Source organism: Otolemur garnettii, unplaced genomic scaffold (assembly GCF_000181295.1).
Source record: "Otolemur garnettii isolate 467f Iridium unplaced genomic scaffold, OtoGar3 scaffold00083, whole genome shotgun sequence".
Classification (NCBI taxonomy): domain Eukaryota; kingdom Metazoa; phylum Chordata; class Mammalia; order Primates; family Galagidae; genus Otolemur; species Otolemur garnettii.
In genome coordinates, this window is record NW_003852478.1 from 1,659,857 (window position 1) to 1,670,452 (window position 10,596).

At 37.9% G+C, this 10,596-nt stretch overlaps 1 protein-coding gene across 1 annotated transcript in view; it reads right to left on the reverse strand.

The window, feature by feature from the left end:
* The window catches only part of KCTD8 (potassium channel tetramerization domain containing 8), a 238,934-nt gene that overhangs the window by 161,831 nt on the left and 66,507 nt on the right, over positions 1 to 10,596 (reverse strand). The gene's annotated exons all lie outside the window — the stretch shown is intronic.

The following is a 10,596-nucleotide window of genomic DNA, read 5'->3' on the forward strand; positions in this document are numbered from 1 at the left end:
ACCCCATGACTGCATTAATGTACACAGCGATGATTTAATAAAAGAAAAAAACTTTTTGTCATCTCTTTATTCTGTAATTCAAAGCAGAATTTTCATGAAAGCCGCCATTTTAAGTCTTCACATATGTCTTACGCTCACCTAATCTCTAGAAAAGAAAGATTTTTCTTCCTTGATCTTATTATTCTAAGTGTTTCAATGACATTTCATCTGTCACTGCAAACATTTGCTATTTGTTTTACTTGTAAAGATCCTTGTTTTACAAGGGAGTCTATAAAATCAGCTTCCCTTGGGATCATTAAGGCTAAAAGAGTTGTGTGCCTACCTACTTCAGGTAAAAGTTGCCTGAAAAATATGGAAAATGCACAAGGCAGGTTAATAAGTCTTTGTTAGTCTTATGGTATATAGTAAGATATACATTATTTGGGTCATTGTTTAACATTTTTTTCTGAACCAAAGTACACTCATTCACTAATACGATAGAATCTTATGTGTTCTGATGGATTTGGGTCAGAAATAAGCTAGATATTTTTAACATATGAAGCACTAACTAGGGATGTCTCAAAGTCTTTTCTGAATGGAAGTAAAGTTGTCAGAACCCTTAGGGGGAACATTTCTGCTGTTAACCATTTTGAGATAGTTTTCTAGATAAAAATAATTTTGAAATACTCAAGATGACATGTGATCTGCATTATTGAAATGGTGTGATATGTCCCCTTCAGCCAATTCAGGAAAAGAAACACAATTATACCAAATTTTACCAATATTTTCAAAGTTTAATGAGGAAAGGATTTATCTCTATGAGAGATAATCCTCAAAAAATAGGATAAGTTTAAGCCCCAAAAATCTAAATGATGTAAATGATGCGTTAAATTCCCAAATGGTTATAGAAATCTTTCTTTGTATCTGATGTGATTCTCAGTGTCACGAGCAGGCATGAGGATAAAATTGGCCTTGCTTGTGAGTCTCTCAGAGCCAAAAAGACCTTTACACAAGTAGCTATTCTTCCTAACGACAACTGATAAGTGTCATAGAAAGTAAAAATCTCAGCGCCCTACAAATTCCTACAAGAAAACGGATCACTTCAGTCTACGTTTCACCAGGAATTCAGAGATACCATATTAGCTGGTTTTAATGATAACATTTCAACAAACGATAAATAAAGAAATAAAAAAGTTCCAGGCAGCAGTAATAATATACATAGAGATGGAGGAACAGAAACACAGAAGTTGAAGGTGGTATAAGGGACTTCTAAACAGGCGTTGGCTAAAATGCTAGCCACGTACAGGTGAGCCAGTGTAAGGGCCGAGAGGTTTTCTGAGCCCCAAATTTCGATGATTTTGGATATAAAGAATTCAGAAATGTATACTTTAAGCAGATGAGAAGCATTAAGGGAATAAGCATTATTTTACATTACCTTCTTACCACAATTACCCTTGGTTTCCATTTCGTCTCAAGCAGACTGTTTTTATTTTCATCACATCTCTCCCATTAGCATTTTCCTTCACTGTTTTGCCCCACGTTCTACACCACTATTGGATTTTCCGCAAACCAAACATAAAATAAAAATAGTACACTGGAGATGAAATGGAAACCAGGGGTAATTGCGGTAAGAATATAATGGAAAAGGAATATTTCAAATGGTACTACAAGGAATCTACACATCTTCTTTACTGAACTATAAAGGTAATACCAGGATAACTTTAGGTCGCTATACCCTTCTATGTTAAAAGTGAATTTTAAAAAAACTCATTAAAAAATGAGCTCACTGAAGACCAGAACAAGAATTTAAATAGCACAAGATATTTAAACACTAAGAAATAGACCAGCAATTGCAAATATAATTCTTTAAATACCAGAAGTATTATAAGAGTATTTAAAATACTTAATCCATTTGCTTAATTTTTTTTTCTTTTTATAAGTTGGATTAAAATAACCTGGCAAAATCACGGCCAAAATGAGCATGTTGTTGTAAGGATTAAAATGATTCCTGAAATTGTTAGATTCAATTCATTTATGCTAGATAGGAGTTGGTAGGCAAGATGGTAATTTAACCATGAAGTTAGAGGAATTAAAAATGCATTTTTTTTTCAAATCAATTGAAAGCATCATTAATTTTAAATATTTACTTGATGCCTGTCACCATGGTATCAAATCTCAAAACTATGAGAAGAGAAGCAGTAGAAATTATCAACACTCCTGTGTCTTTTTTTATTCCATTGTAAGAGATATCAAAGCTTAAGAACTAAGAGAAATACTTCCAGGTTATTTATTCGAAGGTTAAAGGAGGCATTAAGAAATGTATCTTTGATGGATTCCTGCGAATTGTAATAGTGATTGTAGAGCTAGTCTCCGAGGGCAAGCATCAGGAGCTAGGGCATCCGAGTGAAAACTTTCAGCCTCCAGCATCAAACAGTGAATGAAGTTCACTGCGATCAGCAAAGACAGAGATCACAGACTGCAGGAAAATGAAGTGTTCTACGAAGGACCAGGGCAGGGAGAGGAGGTCTTAGAAAACAGAATTTCTCCTTCAGGCACACTTGTAATTTTGCATCAGCTTATGAATAGTCCTTTAGGTGTTCAAAAGGACATACTGGTTCATTGTGAAAATGTCCCTGCAGGGATCTGACCCTAAATTAAAGACTCAGTATACATAGTAGTCTCTTTTACGGCTTTTAAGCAGACTACACAAAAGCAAGTAAATATTCATATCTACACCTAAATGAATAGCCACTTCGATGCCTTCACATCAGTAACACAAAGGTGATTGAGGAGTCCAACCAGGGACAAAAACCCAGGGACATTTGTGGTGCTTGAAAAATTGGACATCAAATGAAAAAAAGATTAAACACAAAGCTTCTACCTTTAACCAAAAAAATCAACTAAAAATAAATCATGGCTCTAAATAAAGCTATAGTATTTCTAGAATATAAACCAGCAGAAAATTTACATGACCTTCAATTGGCAATGGCTTTTTAGACACAACACCGAAAGCATGATCCATGAAAAATAGTATCGATGTTGGACTTCACTAAAATTAAAAATGTTTGCTCTACAAAAGACGCTGTTAAAGAAATGAAAAGACAGAAAATATTTTCAAAACACATATCTGATAAAAGACTTATATCCAAAATACAAAGAACTCTTAATATTTAACAGTAAGAAAACAAGCAACCTAACTATAAAGGTAGAATATAAGTGTCTTAACACAATAACTAAGAAAATGACATGAAGGCTATGTTAACCAGTTTGATGAAAATATTTCAAATTGTATATAAAAACAGCACACTGTACCCCATGACTGTATTAATGTACACAGCTAGGATTTAATAAAAAAAAAAGAAAGAAAGAAAATTCCAGAAGAAATAAAAAGTAAGGAAGAAGAAAAAATATATATATAAATAAAAGAATCATCATAAAAAAGGTAAAAAAAAAATTCTTAGCCCAGCAGCCACATCAAAAAAGATGTAAAGATGGCAGATAAGCAGATAAAAAAGTAGCTCAACGTGACACGTTCTTAGGGAACTGCAAATTAAAACAATATGAGGCTCCAGTACACACTGATTAAAATGGCTGAAATCTAAAACCCTGGCAAAACCTGCCGGAGGAGATGTGGAGCTCCAGGAGCTCTCACTTCATAACTGTACAGCCCCGTAGAAGACGGTCTCATAGCTTTTTACAAAGCTAAACCTAGTCTTACCACATGATCCCGAAATTGCACTTTACACAAAGGAAGTGTAAACTTATGTCCATACAGAAACCGCATACAAATGGGTACTGCACCTATATTTATAACTGCCAAAACTTGAAAGCAACCAAGATGTTGTTCAACGGGTCAACAGACCAACAAACTGTGACTCGCAATTAATTATTTAGCAACAAGAAGAAATAAGCCATTAAGCCAGGAAAAGACATGGTAAGTGCTTGAAAGACGCCAATATAGGACAGAGCCTGTGGCTCAAGGAGGAGGACACTGGCCCCATATACTGGGGGTGGCGGGTTCAAGACTGACCCAAGCCAAAAACTGCAAAAAAAAGAGAAGAAGCCAATGTAGAAAGGCTACCTACATGTGATTCCAGCTACGTGTCATTCTGGAAAAGGAAAATCTATAAAGATATAAGGATTGTTAGAAAGTCAGTGTTTTCCAGGGGGTTGGGCATAAGGTGCGGGAAGGAGATGTGAATAAAAGGAGCCCAGGAGATTTTCAGGGCTGTGAAACTACTCTATAGAAAATGGTAATGCAAGACATCATGTGTTTTCCAAAAACCACACAGTATACAATACAAAGTGTGAACCCTGCAATAAACTAAGGATCACACCTAGTAACAGCGTCTCTATATTGGTTCATCAATTATAACACACGGACTGCGCTAATATAAGGTATAATAACCGAGAAAACCATGTGGGGAAGGTGCGGGCGCATGGGAGCTCAGTATTTTCTAAATAATATTTCTGTAAACTTATAACTATTCCAAAAAATAGTCTATTGATTATTTACATTAAAATATGTGAACTCTTTAGTTTTGAGAAAGACAGAGCTTTGCATAACAATTTCAAGAAAAATGTGTCTTTAGGATAAGGTTAAGTGCATCTGGTTCCACAAAATCTCATACAATTCATATATAAAAATGAAGCCTCCAAATTCTACAAAGAAATGGTTTATTATATTAATCACTGAAATATTTTAAGACTCTTAGCCATTTTAAATGAACTGCTAAAAATGAATGCACCAAAATGTGATAAAGAGATAGGGCAAGAATGACATCAATTTTAAAAAATCAGCATATGAAACTGGTACCACTTATATTCTATAATCTATCAGAAAGGCAAAATAGAATTATCTCTTTCATTTTTTTTTGAGATAGAGTCTTATTCTGCCACCCTGGGTAGGGTGCCATGGTGTCATTGCTGAAGTCTCCCAGCAACCTCAAATTCGTGGGCTCAAGCAATCCTCTTCCCTCAGCCTCTTGAGTAGCTGGGACTATAGGCACCTGCCACAATGCCTGGGTAGTTGATCTACCTTTAGTAGAGAAGGGGTCTTGCTCTTGCTCTTGCTCTGGCTGGTCCCAAACTCCTGTGGTTGGCCTCCCAGCATGCTAGAATTACAAGTATGGGCCACTGCAGCTAGCCCCAAACATACTTCTCTTAATGGGAGAAATCTATCTGGTCCTGGAATAAATTTGGAATAAAGGACATTATCTCCGAAAGTTATAAAGATGAATTACTTCAAACTTTTTAAAGGACAGAAAATTCACAAATATATTGAAATTTTAAATGTGTACATGAAGTCCAGTCCACAAGATGACTCAGCACTCTCATCTAGGCATTTATCCTAAGGAGATGATCAGACATGAACAAAAAGATTTGTGTAGAAGAATATTCATTCCAGTTTTGTGTTAGGGGGAAACTGGACCCCACACGGGTCCATCAAGGAGGAAGCTGTTAATTACAGTCCCTCAGGACAACAGATTGCTACACAATCGTCAACGTGGAGCTGGAGCTGCCTGTTCAACAAGAAAATACCTCACTGATGAGTTGAGTTTCATGATTTATATACAATTAAAAATTTATAATTAAAAATTATAAATAGACTGTTTGCATGTATGTATTTCTGTTTGCATGTGAAGAGGGCTGGGAGGGAACATTGCCTTTTATGCTTGTATCTTACATCTTAAAAATATAGAAATAAAACAAAAATCATTGAAACCAGCAAACAAACAAAATCAGACAGCTTAGGTGTGAAGCCCTCCATGACGGAGCCACAGCCAACCTCACCAACCGTCATCATCATCATCATCATTATAAATGTTGTATGCATAGTTCCGTACGGCAGGAGTTGGAATTACAACATCATTACCAATTTCTGGAAATATGAGTGAGCAACCCAGTCTTCTTTTTGCTATCCTGCCGTTTGTGAAGCCTTAAAAAGCCCTTGCCAGAGAGCAGGTGTACCCTCCTGTCCCTCTAATTCCCTCTAACGCCACGGCTGAGTGGTGTCTTTGGGGAAGTGGTTTATCACGGTAAGGTCATTTTACATGCTCCCTGCCTCACATGCTTAAAAACCTTTAATGCGTCCCATTAGGACGAGGATAAAGGTGGCTCTCAGCCATCCCTGCCCTCCTCCCGGTGAGCCGAGTCCCGCCCTGCCTTCTGGCCACACCAGTCTTTGTTCAGCCCCTCAGACCGGCTGGGCTCCCTCCGGCCACAGGATCCTTGTGCAGCTGCTCCTGTCTCCTCTATCTCTTCTGCCAACTCCGACCTGTTAGTTCAAGCATCAGGTCCTTGACCTCCCTGACCAGGTAAAGTCCCCAGTTTTGCAGTCACGTCGCCATCACGTGCCTCTTCTTTTGTTGCTCTTATCACAGCTGCGACCTATAGTAAATTTGATTGATATGTTTCCCCCTACTTCACAACAAGCCCCAGGAGTACAAAGAGCATGTTGATTTTCGCTTACCCTTACATAGCCTGACACAGAGGAAACCCAATGAACCATTCATCGACTAAATAGATGAACCAACAATCAATCAATGAACCGATCAATCAAACCAAAGCTGAAAGAATCCTTCACAGGTTCATTCTCCATCGCTGGGCCCAGTTTTGCACAGGAGGCTGCGATGTTTACACTACACATCAAGTTCACATGCGCTCATGTATAAACAGACTATCACTGGCCGTAGAAAGAAGTACTTTTAAACAGAAGTAAAATGAGAGTCAAACGTATGTTCCTCTTAACAGTCAACTTTATTTTTTTGGTCCCAGCTTCCTCAAAATTAGAACTATTGCCAACATCTGTTCAATTAACTAAGTGTAGCTTTATTGAAAACCTCTGCAACAGTTACAGATAAAAGGATGATGGTGTTTCTTTTTCCTGGCAGTTTGCCTATCTAGGGTACACGGTCTTTTAAATATCTTTCCAGCTATTAGATGTATAAAATATAGCAACTGCACCATAGAAACCATCACCCGTCCAGAAATATTCATGATTGGATCAAAGCTTTAAAACTATCACTACAATTTTCTATCTTAAACTGTAATAGGGACCTTCCCTGAGAAAAATGAGCCACCACAGTAAAAAAGCATGTATTTTTTATTCGGAAAATCTGTTGATGGCTTTACTAAGAGGCAGTAGGTGAAGGCCCCTGATACAGGTGGTCATGTGCAGCCCGTGAGAGTAAATCTAAAATCACTATTTCCACCTACATAACACTGGGGTTCTTGAACAATTTCTCCGGTGTCTGGTTTATGTTTTCCTTAAAGGCAGCCTAGTTTCTGCATGAGCCATATTCTGGAATTCAGCCAATTACCAGGAAAACTCAGCGACACTGATACCTTTTGTTGAGATTAAGTGGAGGACCACATCTGAGTGTATGAAGAACCCTCATAAATATAGATAATACGCTATGCTTTAGATCCCTGGACTGTTGGAATAGTCTGCAGCAGGAAGATAAATACACACTTTGGCACCTAGAATGGAAACAGGTTTTTTGAGGAGCAAAGCCATTCTGCAACCTACGAGGCAGAGAAGTCAGCCAGAGACAACCAACAGTGAGTCCCACGAGACTCATCTGCATCCTCCAGTGTTTGCAAAAGCACTTGCTTCAGAGGAAGCAACCTCAACCCAGCCTACACGTCAGTGGGAAAGGCAAGGATGACATCGTGAAAAAGGATTCAAGTTTCCATCATCATTAAGAAAACACACTTCCTGGAAATCTGACCTTCTGGCGCATTTCAGTATCTGCACTGAGCTGCTCCTATCTTGATTTTGCATTTGACTGGACTTGAGCAAGGCGTCCCTATCCACACCAACTCTGCTCTTACCGTCCTCCATTGAAAGTTACTCACAAGCTGCTCCTCCAGGTTTCCCATGCCAGTGACTCCATTCAAGTAGCAGCTGAACGCACATCAGTGAACAGAAGACACGGAATAAAAAGATTCCTTTCCAGTTAAGGGAGAGAAGTCAGAGAACTTAACGAGCATAAGAGGCATGAAAACAGATTAAAGAGGGAGGTGAATTCCTACAGCCTCCTATAGATTACACAGAGATCACTTAAACTCCAGTAAGGGTTAGGTCTGTGCTTCTAATTAGATCATGTTTAGGGTTCTAGGAAATAATTCCCAAAGGAAAGTTTTCTGCCTTCTTCACAGAATAACTGACTATAATTGCTAACTCCATCTGTGCCCCACAGTTCAAAACTACAGAGATAATGTTCAAGAGAAAAGACTCACCTGAACCTGCCAACAGGATTCACACATTTTATATGAACAAGTTTGAACATTACACAATGTGAAACATGCAAGGTCTTTGGAGTTTCGCTGGACTCTTTTTTAAATAAAAGAGATAATAAATTATAATAATAAACACAACCGTTTTCACTGGCATGTTTTCCTGAAAACTTGCAGTTATTTTTAAAATAAATACAAAAAGCATTATTGGCTGTAATTTTACTGGAGTTTGTACAAATTCTTGACACATTTTCTGGGTGAAAAAACATCTGGATATTTTAGAAGGATGAAGAAAATACAAGTTAGATAAGAACAAGTATCTCCTGACATGGCAATTCTGTTTCTGTCATCTTAGATATCAGGGTCAAGTTTTCTTTTTGCCTGCAGAGTTCACACAAGGAAATATTCTTTGTATAAAAGGCTCTTGGACATCCATTACTGTTCCACTATTTCCCTTTTAATCCTTATTTCTCATAGAGAACAGATGGAATCAATTTCAGAGCTAAAATCTGTATTTGCAATCATTAAATGAATACAGTGAGTTGAAAATGTATAGTTAGGAGGCATCAGTCATTTGAAATGGGTGCTGTGCATATTTTGGAAGATGCAATGTTTCGAACTTTCAAGCCAAAATTAATCTAAAGTTACATACTTACATCGAGCAATTTACCTTATTAGAATAATCAGCAAGGAGCTCGAAATTTTACATATGATGTTATTCATTATAGCCTAATTTAAAAATTAATAAAATGAAAGCAACTTAAAGACACTGAAACACCAAGTTGTATAAAAAAACATGGAGCAGTATATATTAGGAAGTCTGACTAATGGAGATTTCAGTAAATAAGTTCCTTTTTCTCACATGGTAAGTGTACTAATAAGTAGAGGCTGGCTCTGTTTTAGGTATTCAGTGATGCTACCAGGATCACAGGAGTTTTCTGTATCTCTGCTCTGACATCCTTAGAATACTGCTTATATTCTTATAGTTGAAATATCCCAGATATCGCACAGAAACCAATTTTCTTTAAAGGCAGAAAGAAGAGGATAATGATCAAAAAAATTGCAGTGTGCCAGTCTCTTTTAAGAAAAACAAACAAAAAGAAAAAGTTTCCCCAAATCCAGTATCAGACTTCTACTTAAATCCTACAGGCCACAGCTGTACATAACCAACCCCACCTGGAAGAGAGGTAAGACAAGTTAAGTATTTCTTTTTCAGCTTCAGTTTCTGGAAGTGATGAGACAGAAGGTGGTGGGAATGAATACTGAGTTAGCCAATTAACAGTACTGGCCATTATTAATATAGTAATCAGGGTTTTCAAATAAAGACAACTAATATGATATGTTCCCTATGAATATATAGAAATTTATTACGATGGCTTGGCTTATATAATGTGGAAACCAACCTGCTGTCTACAACTGAAAGGCTAGGAAATCAGGAGTGAAATTCAGTCTGGAGGTCTGAAGTTCAGTCCGGGGGGCCAGTGGGATGAATCCAGATTGAGTCTGATGACCCAAGAACCAGGGGCACTGACGCTGCTGGAGGGCAAGAGAAATGAAAGCTCTAGCCCAAGTGGAGAATGGCGACTTCTCTTTTCTCTGCCTCTTTGTTTTATCCCCTCCCCCCGTGGATGGTGATGACCCGCCACTCTGGGGAGGTACTCATTCTACCCTTTCAAATGCTATTCTCTGTGGATAGGGACGCCTTGCTCAAGTCTCTCATGGGCACACTCAGAAATAGGGTTTTACCAAAGCCCTGGGCATCGTTCAGCCCAGTCAAGCCGACATGTGAAACTAACCATCCCAGGCACACTAACTTATCTTTGAAACAAGTTACCTGAGGGCAGGGACTTCCTCTGTGGGCTTTTGTATCTCTGAGGCACCATGTTTGGCACAGCGAATGCCCAGTTAAGTGGCAGTTGAATGAATGGACGGATAAACAAATGGCCTGCAGGTCGTCCTTAGAAGGACTTTTTGAAAGGATATTAAAAACATTGAAGATTGTGTCCCGTGAAATAGTAAATGAAAATAGCAGGAGGCAAACTTACTTATTCTATGATCACAATCCTAAAACACACCTATACAAACAAGTTTGAAAGTAAGTTCCAGACTGTTCAGAGTGGCTCTCTCTAGCTAGTATTTTGAGTGTGATAACTCTGCTCTACACCAGTATCTCCATGATAAAATGGGTAACAGAATATCCTCAAGGTCATGATGGTAACAAAATAAAAGGAATATATCTAATATGTTAGATATCCAAAAGAATGTTTTTCATTCCTCATTTTTGATTAGATTTCTTAGCAAGTTTTCAGTTTTGTGTGTGTGTCTGATTCAGATTTTCCAGCCCGATGCTCTCAATCTCTGCTCCAATTTATGAGG